Below are 9,073 nucleotides of genomic sequence, written 5' to 3' on the forward strand. Positions count from 1 at the left end.
CCTCATCCTCTGGGAGCTCTTTCCTTAGGATATACGCGATGTACGGTATCGTCCAGTCGGGAGTGATTGCCAAGACTTCCATGATCAGGTCGACCACAGCAGGAACTTCGACTTCAGTCGGATCTGTGGCACTTTTCGGTTGCGGGGCTTCTTCTGTGAAAGGATCCTCCTGGACTGACGGCGAGCGGATGTGCTCCAAAAACACATTGCTGGGAATGGCTTCTCTCTTGGAGCCTATCTTTGCCAGATCATCAGCTGCTTGATTTTTGAGTCGGGGGATGTGATGAAGCTCTAACCCCTCGAATTTCTTTTCTAGCTTTCTCACTGCATTGCAATAACCAGTCATAGCCAGACTTCTGACGTCCCACTCCTTCATCACCTGATTAACCACCAAATCTGAGTCGCCATAGACCATGAGGCGACGGACGTCGAGTGAAATGGCCATGCGCAACCCATACAGAAGTGCTTCATACTCTGCTTCATTGTTGGAGGAATCAAAGTGAATCTGGAGAACGTATCTGAGCTTATCTCCTCGGGGGGAGACTAGAACTACCCTAGCACCGGAACCATTCAGCATCTTAGATCCATCGAAGAACATGGTCCAGTGCTCCGAGTGAACTTGAGTCGGAAGCTGCTGTTCAATCCACTCGGCGATGAAATCTGCGATTGTTTGGGACTTAATAGCCTTCTTTGCTTCAAACTTGATATCTAAGGGAAGGAGTTCAATCGCCCACTTGGCCACTCGACCAGTTGCATCTCTGTTATGTAGAATCTCTAACAGTGGGGCGTCGCTGACGACTGTAATGGAGTGGTCAGAGAAGTAATGTGCAACCTTCTTCGTGGTCATGTAAATCCCATATACAAGCTTCTGGTAGTGAGGGTATCTTTGTTTTGAAGGGGTCAAAACTTCAGACAGATAATAGACTAGGCGCTGAACTCTGAAGGCCTTTCCTTCTTCTTCCCGCTCGATCGTGAGTACTGTATTGACAACTTGTCCCGTGGCCGCAATGTACAGCAGCAGAGGCTATTTGCTGATTGGGGCAGCAAGCACCGGCTGGGTGGAGAGTAGAGCTTTGAGTTCTGCAAACGCCGCGTCAGCTTCTGGAGTCCACTCGAACTTGTCAGACTTCTTCATCAGTTGGTAAAGAGGCAAGGCTTTCTCACCGAGTTGAGAAATGAATCGACTTAGAGCGGCCAAGCAACCTGTGAGCTTCTGGACATCGTGCATACGCACGGGGCGCTTCATCCGGAGTATGGTGCCAACTTTCTCGGGGTTAGCGTTGATTCCTCGTTCGGAAACGAGAAAACCGAGTAACTTTCCACCTGGAACTCCGAATGTGCATTTTGATGGATTGAGCTTGATATCATATCTCCTGAGGTTAGCAAAGGTTTCAGCAGGTCAGTCAGTAGGTCGGAACCTTTCCGTGACTTAACCACAATATCATCCATGTATACTTCTATGTTCCGACTGATCTGAGTGAGCAAACACTTCTGAATCATCCTCATGAATGTGGCTCCAGCATTCTTGAGGCCGAAGGGCATGGTGACATAACAGAAGCACCCAAATGGGGTGATGAAAGCCGTTTTGATCTCGTCAGGTCCATACAGACGGATCTGATGGTACCCTGAATAAGCATCTAGAAAAGACAAACGCTCACATCCCGCGGTTGAGTCCACTATCTGGTTGATGCGAGGGAGAGGGAAATGATCTTTCGGGCAGGCCCGATTGATATGTTTGAAATCAATGCCGATGCGAAGTGACTTGTCCTTCTTGGGGACCATGACGACATTGGCGAGCCACTCGGAGTGGTAAATCTCTCGGATGAACTCCGCTGCTAAGAGCCGAGCCACCTCCTCTCCGATGGCTTTCCTCTTCTGGACGGCGGACCGTCGAAGATGTTCTTTCACAGGCTTGAACTTCGGGTCAACTCGCAGACGGTGCTCAGCCAGCCCCCTGGGAACTCCAAGCATGTCAGAAGGCTTCCATGCGAAGACGTCCCAGTTCTCACGGAGGAACTGGATGAGCGCTTCTCCCTATTTGGAGTCGAGCGTCGTCGAGATGTGAGTCGGAGTAGCGTCGGGGTCGGTCGGGTGAATGTGAGCCGTCTTTGTTTCACCGGTCGACTGAAAAGCTGACTCTGAAGCAGGCTTCTTGGCCCGTAGCAATTCGCTCGGATCGGCGGTCTTTTGGTACTCTTGCAGCTCGACCACTGCCATCTGAGCATCTGCAATCTTTGAGCCTTTCTGAAAGCACTCTTCTGCCTTCTTCTGATTGCCTGTAACAGTGATTACCCCTTTAGGGCCAGGCATCTTCAGTTTGAGGTACACGTAACATGGTCAAGCCATGAAGCGCGCGTAAGCTGGCCTGCCCAAAATGGCATGATAAGCACTTTGGAAGTCCACAACCTCGAATGTCAACTTTTCCTTGCGGTAATTCTTTGAATCACCGAAAACCACATCAAGAGCAATCTGGCCGAGTGATTCGGCTTTCTTGCCAGGAATGACTCCGTGGAAGCTCATGTTACTGGTACTCAGTCTGGACATCGGAATGCCCATTCCTTTCAAAGTTTCGGCGTACAGTATGTTCAGACCACTGCCACCATCCATCAAGACTTTGGTCAGTCGAGTGCCTTCGACAATTGGGTCGACCACCAACGCTTGCCTCCCAGGGGTGGCAATGTGCGTAGGGTGATCAGACTGGTCGAACGTGATGGCAGTCTTAGACCACTTCAGATAACTGGGTGTTGCCGGAGCGACCATATTCACCTCACGGTTGATGACTTTCAGTCGACTTTTGCTCTCGACATCGGCAAAAATCATCAGGGTGGAATTGACTTGGGGGTATCCATCGTCACTGTCTTCCTTGTCCTCAACTCTGTCCGACTCTTTTTCCTTGTCTTTGGGTTGTTTGCCTTGAAACTGCTGGATCATGAGTCAACACTGTCGAGTGGTATGCTTTGGGTAAATGAAATTACTCTCTTCATCTTTCTTGGTGTGGATGTGGCATGGCAGATCCAAAACATCATTTCCATCTTGATCCTTGACTTTCTTGGGCTTCCAGGGGCCTTTGGGTTTTCCCTTGAAGTTTCCCTGGGCTACGGCCAGGGCCTCCCCAGGAGCGGCTGGCTCGGCCTTCCGCTTCTATTTCCGACTGGAGTTTCCTCCGGTTTCTTGGGCGACTGCCTTGAGCTTGCCGCTTCGGAGTCGATCTTCGTCTTCACCATTAGCGTACTTGGTGGCAATCTCCATCATCCGATTCAGAGACATCTCTCCAGTTCGGCCGAACTTCAAATTCAACTCTCTGTATTTAACGCCTTCCTTGAAGGCACAAACTGCTTGATGGTCTGGCACATTCTCAACCGAGTGATGCAGTGTGATCCACCTCTGGATGTATTCCCTCAGGGTTTCGTTCGGCTTCTGCACGCAAGACCGCAACTCTGTAAGGCCTGCAGGTCGCTTGCATGTTCCTTCAAAGGTTGTGACAAACACTCGGGAGAGGTCCTCCCAGGTGTAGATGCTGCTGGGTGCCAACTGATTCAGCCACGCCCTGGCTGAGCCCTCTAACATGAGAGGCAAATGCTTCATGGCCACCTCATTGTTGCCGCCGCCAATCTGTACAGCCACTCGGTAATCTTCGAGCCAAGTGTCAGGCTTAGATTCACCGGTGAACTTGCTGACCCCAGTCGCCAGCCTGAAATTGGGAGGAATCACTGCGGCCCTGATGGCTCGACTGAAACACTCTGGCCCTGAAACACGTGCTCTGCCGCTGGCGGGCGCATCTCTGTTCTGGCCTTCCCGATGAGCCCTGTTCTTGTCAACCAAGCCTTGAACGAGGACAGACCTCGCGTCAAAGCCTGGGTCCCATGGGTCGACTGGAATCCTCTGCCCGACACTATGAGGGCGTCTGTCATCTTGCCGTCGAGGCGCATATGACCCACTCCTCGGGGGAGGGGTTGGCACTCGACGTCGATCATCACGGTCGAATCGGTGATCATACTGCTCATTCCTCCTGTACTGATCATGCCGGTCGCCACGTCCCTCACGCCTTGGGGGCGATCTCGGGCTGTGAGCCGACTCGACTGTACCCGTTGCAACGGATCGACTGTGGATCCTGTTCCGCGACTGAGAGACAGCAGAATTCTGGTTTCCCGCCGCCCAGAGCAGTGCTCTGATCTGCAACAAGCCTCTGCCCGCCTCCGACTGGGAGGGCTGAATTGATTCTGCTATACGGGCCGCAGCGGCCAAATTCTGAACTGGGGTTCGATATACCTGCGGCGGCGGGAAGAGCTGACGCCGACTGGACTCGGGAGCTTGCTGACGTCGACTGGACTTGGGAGCCCGCTGACGCGCTTGCTCGTCGAGTATCCGCTGGAGATTCTCCAGTCGAGTGCGCTCGGCCAGGTTAGCCAAGCGTGCGTTCTCCAAGGCCCGGGCCTCGGGGGTTTCTCCGACAATAGGAGTGTGGAGCGCGTCCATGTTCCGACGGTGAAGCTCCTCTCGCTGTAATGATGTGAGAGGTTCGGGGAGATACTCATCATGGGGATGCGACGGGTCACCCCCACCCGCGCCTCCACCAGCACGAGGGAAACCAGGAGGACTGTGCGTCCCATCGACCGCCAGAACCTCAGCCGCTGGGTCGCTGCTGTCGCACTCGGATGCGGTCTCCGCGGAGCCAGTCGACAGGTCGAACAGGCCGCAGAGGGATTCGTCGGGCTCGATCGCCGCGACTTGCGGGGTGGCCGACTGGCGAGCCACGGCATGTCTCACCCACCTCTGAAGTCTCGACCGACCGGAGCGCTTGCGCCGGTGGGAGGCAGAGCGGGGAGACGATACGGGGGCCGACCGATATTGGGTCGACGGTTGCCGCAGGAGGACGCCATGAATGCATGCGCGGAAATGCGTCACACCGCGGACAGGGAGCGCGTCGATGTCGAGTGGCGTCTCCTGAAGCCAGGCGGAGTCGTCGGCGATGAACGTGAGCGCGCCGAGACAGATCTCGCGGCCCTCCACCAAAACTCCGCACGAAACCATGATCAAGGGGGATCGGAAAAATCGCAACTTCTCCAATCAGGCGCTAAGACTGCTGCCCCAAGGTGGGCGCCAACTGTCGTGGTTCTAACTCTGACAGTGATGTAGGGGGTGAATATGGAGAGGCTAGATCTTAGCTATTGGGAAGTTGTTACACGCGAGGTTTACGAGTTCAGGCCCTTCTCAGAGGAAGTAATAACCCTACGTCTCGGAGCCCGGAGGCGGTCGACTGGATTATGCGTGTATGGATACAGGGGTGCGAACCCTTCATACTGAGGAGGGGGGTGGCTTATATAGAGTTCGCCGGCCCTCTCCTGCCCTCAGTAATGCAGGGTTTAAGGTACATTTAAGGTTGGGCGTTACTAGTAACGCCCCTAGTAAAGTGCTATAATGACCATAAAGACTACTTAATACCCGACCGTTTGCCTGCGGAGTGACTTCGGTCGAATGGCTAGCTTCATGGTCAAGTGATAGCTTCTTGGTCGAGTGTCTTGAACCCGTCGAGTGGGATACCTTCGAGTCGAGGAAAAGGTGACTTCTCCTAGGGGTGTCCTAGGGTAAGACTCTTTGGTCAGGTCCGTGTCCCTACCCTAGGTACATATCTTCATCATGTGGTGCTTTCTCCCTATCCTTTGCTAGCCAAATCTCCGCACTAAGTAGAGATACTACTTGTGCATCCAAAACCCTTAAACTCAGTTTCATGCCATGAGAGTCCACTATACCTACCTATGAATTGAGTAAGATCCTTCAACTAAGTTGTCATCGGTGCAAAAGCAATAACAATTGCTCTCTAAATATGTATGATCTTTTATTGTAAGGGAAAATAAGCTTTGTACAAACTTGTGATGGTGAAGAAATAAAAGTGACAGACTACATAATAAAGGTTGCTATCACAAGGGGCAATAAAAAGTGATGTTCCTTTGCATTAAGATTTTGCACATCCAAAAAAATAAAAAGTGCATGATAACCTCTGCTTCCCTCTACGAAGGGCCTATCTTTTACTTTATGTATTTACTTTTATGCAAGAGTCAAAAGTGATCTCCTCTATTCCATTTTTATTTTCTCTATTTGGCAAGCATCATGTGTTGGAGAAATATCTAGGCACATATATCCATTCAGATGTAGGTGATCATGAGTTATTATAGTTGGCATTACCCCTAAGGTAAATAAGTTGGGAGGCAAAACTATAAGCCCCTATCTTTCTATGTGTCTGACTGAAACTTTTGCCCCATAAGTATATTGTGAGTGTCGGCAATCATAGAAGACTAAATGTAGTTGAGTATGTGAACTTGCTAAGCAAAGCTCGTACATAGACTCTTTTTGAAAATATGACAAATTACAATTGTATCAATGACTGAAATCATAGTTTGTTAATTTTCAATGAAGTTTGTGGTCCATACTTTATCTTGTGAACAAATTGTCACTTTATCATGAGAAGTTTTACGATAATATGTTGGTGTTATAATAATGATCATGATGCCTTCATGTCAGAATTTTGTTTTATCGACACCTTTCTCTCTCTCTAAATATGTGGTCATATTTATCGATTTCGGCTTTCGCTAAGGACAAGCGAGGTCTAAGCTTGGAAGAGTTGATACATCCATTTGCATCATTTTTTTGTACTATTATTTATTATATTTTGGAGTGTTATTTCACTCTGTGATGCAATTCTTATGCCTTCTCTCTTATTTTGCAAGTTTCACATGAAGAGAGAGATTGTCGGCACCTGGAATTCTAGACTAGAAAGGGATGTATCAGAGATGGCTATTCTGCTCAACTCCAAATGAGTTAAAAGTTTATGGAGAATTGTTTTGGAATATATTAAAAATACTGGCGAAAGAATTACCTGAGGGGGACCCACCAGGGAGTCACAAGCCCTAGGGGGCGCCCTCCCCTGGGCATGCCTGGCAGACTTGTGGGGCCCTTGGTAGGCCCCCGGTGCCCATCTTCTCCTTTATGAAGCGTTTTGACCTAGAAAAAAAATCATAGGAGGACTTTTGGGACGAAAAGCCGCCGTCTCGAGGCGGAACCTGGGCAAGAGCACTTTTGCTCTCCGGCAAAGCGATTACATTGGGGAAACTTCCCTCTGGGAGGGGGAAATTGAAGCCATCGACATCACCAATGATCCTCTCATCATGGGAGGACTAATATTCATCAACATCTTCACCAACACCATCTCATCTCAAACCCTAGTTCATCTCTTGTATTCAATCTTTGTCTCAAAACCTCATATTGCTACCTACGGGTTGCTAATAGTATTGATTACATCTCGTAGTTGATGCTAGTTGGTTTATTTGGTGGAAGATTATATGTTCAGATCCTTAATGATATTCAATACTCCTCTGATCTTGAACATGCATATGATTTGTGAGTAGTTACTTTTGTTCTTGAGGCCATGGGAGAAGTCTTGCTATAAGCAATCATGTGAAATTGGTATTCATTCGATATTTTGATGAGTTGTATGTTGTCTTTCCTCTAGTGGTGTTATGTGCACGTCGACTACATGGCACTTCACCATGTTGGGGCCTATGGTAAGGCATTGGGAAGTAGCAATTAGATGATGGGTTGCTTGAGTGATAGAATCTTAAACCCTACTTTATACGTTACTTTGTAAGGGGCTGATTTGGATCCATATGTTTCATGTTATGGTTAGATTTATCATAATTCTTCTTTCGTAGTTAAGGATGCTTGCGAGAGGGGGTAACCATAAGTGGGAGACTTATTCAAGTAAGGACAACCCCCAAGCACCGGTCCACCCACATATCAAATTGTCGAAGTAGTGAACGTGAATCAACTAAATGATGAAAAGTAACTTGATGAGAATTCCCATGTGTCCTCGAGAGCCCTTTGCTTTATATAAGAGATCGTTCTTATCCTTTGCTATAAACATGATTGGGCCACATTGCTGCACCCATGCTACTATTGTTACTTGTTGCTCGTTACAAATTACCTTTCTATCAAACTATCTATTACCGACAATTTCACTACTGCAGAGAATACCTTGCTGAAAACCGCTTGTCATTTCCTTTTGCTCCTCGTTGGATTCAACACTCTTACTTATTGAAAGGACTATGATTAATCCAATGTACTTGTGAGTCGTCACCGCCACGAGGGTGAGGCGAGCTCGGGTTGAGAAGGATGGTGTCCGGCGAACCAGCACGCCCCTGGCCGGCGGTGCCGCCTCCACGAGGGCCGGACTACACCTTCACCCTATCACCGGCCTCCTTCCTCTTCCCTATAGCTTGACCCAGCCCATCATCGGGCTCACCTAACCTGTGTACGATCTGGAACCTGGTGCTGCTGACGACCACATAGAAAATAATGAGAAGGAAGGCAAGGTGGAGGGGCTAGCGTGGTGGAGAAGCAACAACGGTGGTGGAGGGGGAGTAGCAGGCAGCGACAAGGATGAGAAGGGGTTGTGGGGATCAAAGGGAAAGCGGGCCTAGGGTTGTGTGGCGGCTGGTGCGGGAGTGGAACAAGAGGATGCGGAGCACGCGGTGCGGATTGGGCAATGCGTCTTGCACGCAAAAAAATGGGCAACCTAGCCAACCAACGTGCGATGCGAGCCCACTAGTTGTTGGACAACAAAAATGACTACGAGGTGAAAATTAGTTTAACTTATGTGAAGATCCAACGGTTCAGCCGCGTAGAAAAGCATATCTGACGGCCAACGTAGGCCAAATGGGGGGAACTTCCTGGTGGCAAGTTGCCCAGGATCCTTATAGGTTTAAATATATGCATTCGTGCTACGATGAAAGGCTAAATTACATAACCCTATGGGACCATTGCAAGAACGAAAAATCACATAGGTGATGAGAAATATAATGATACATGTTTTCTTTGGAAATAAAAAAACAATACACTAGAAACAAATATACTAAATTAAGAACCATGATTGTAGCTATATTTGTACATGTATAAGAAACATGGAACAATCACCTATGAAGTATGGATGCTCTAAAGAAAATGATCTTTACATGTTACACCTAGGGAACATGTCAAGAGGCTGAGGCACTATAGCATGGAAGATACATGTGTACATAAG

Source organism: Triticum aestivum, chromosome 7A (assembly GCF_018294505.1).
Source record: "Triticum aestivum cultivar Chinese Spring chromosome 7A, IWGSC CS RefSeq v2.1, whole genome shotgun sequence".
NCBI classification, from domain to species: domain Eukaryota; kingdom Viridiplantae; phylum Streptophyta; class Magnoliopsida; order Poales; family Poaceae; genus Triticum; species Triticum aestivum.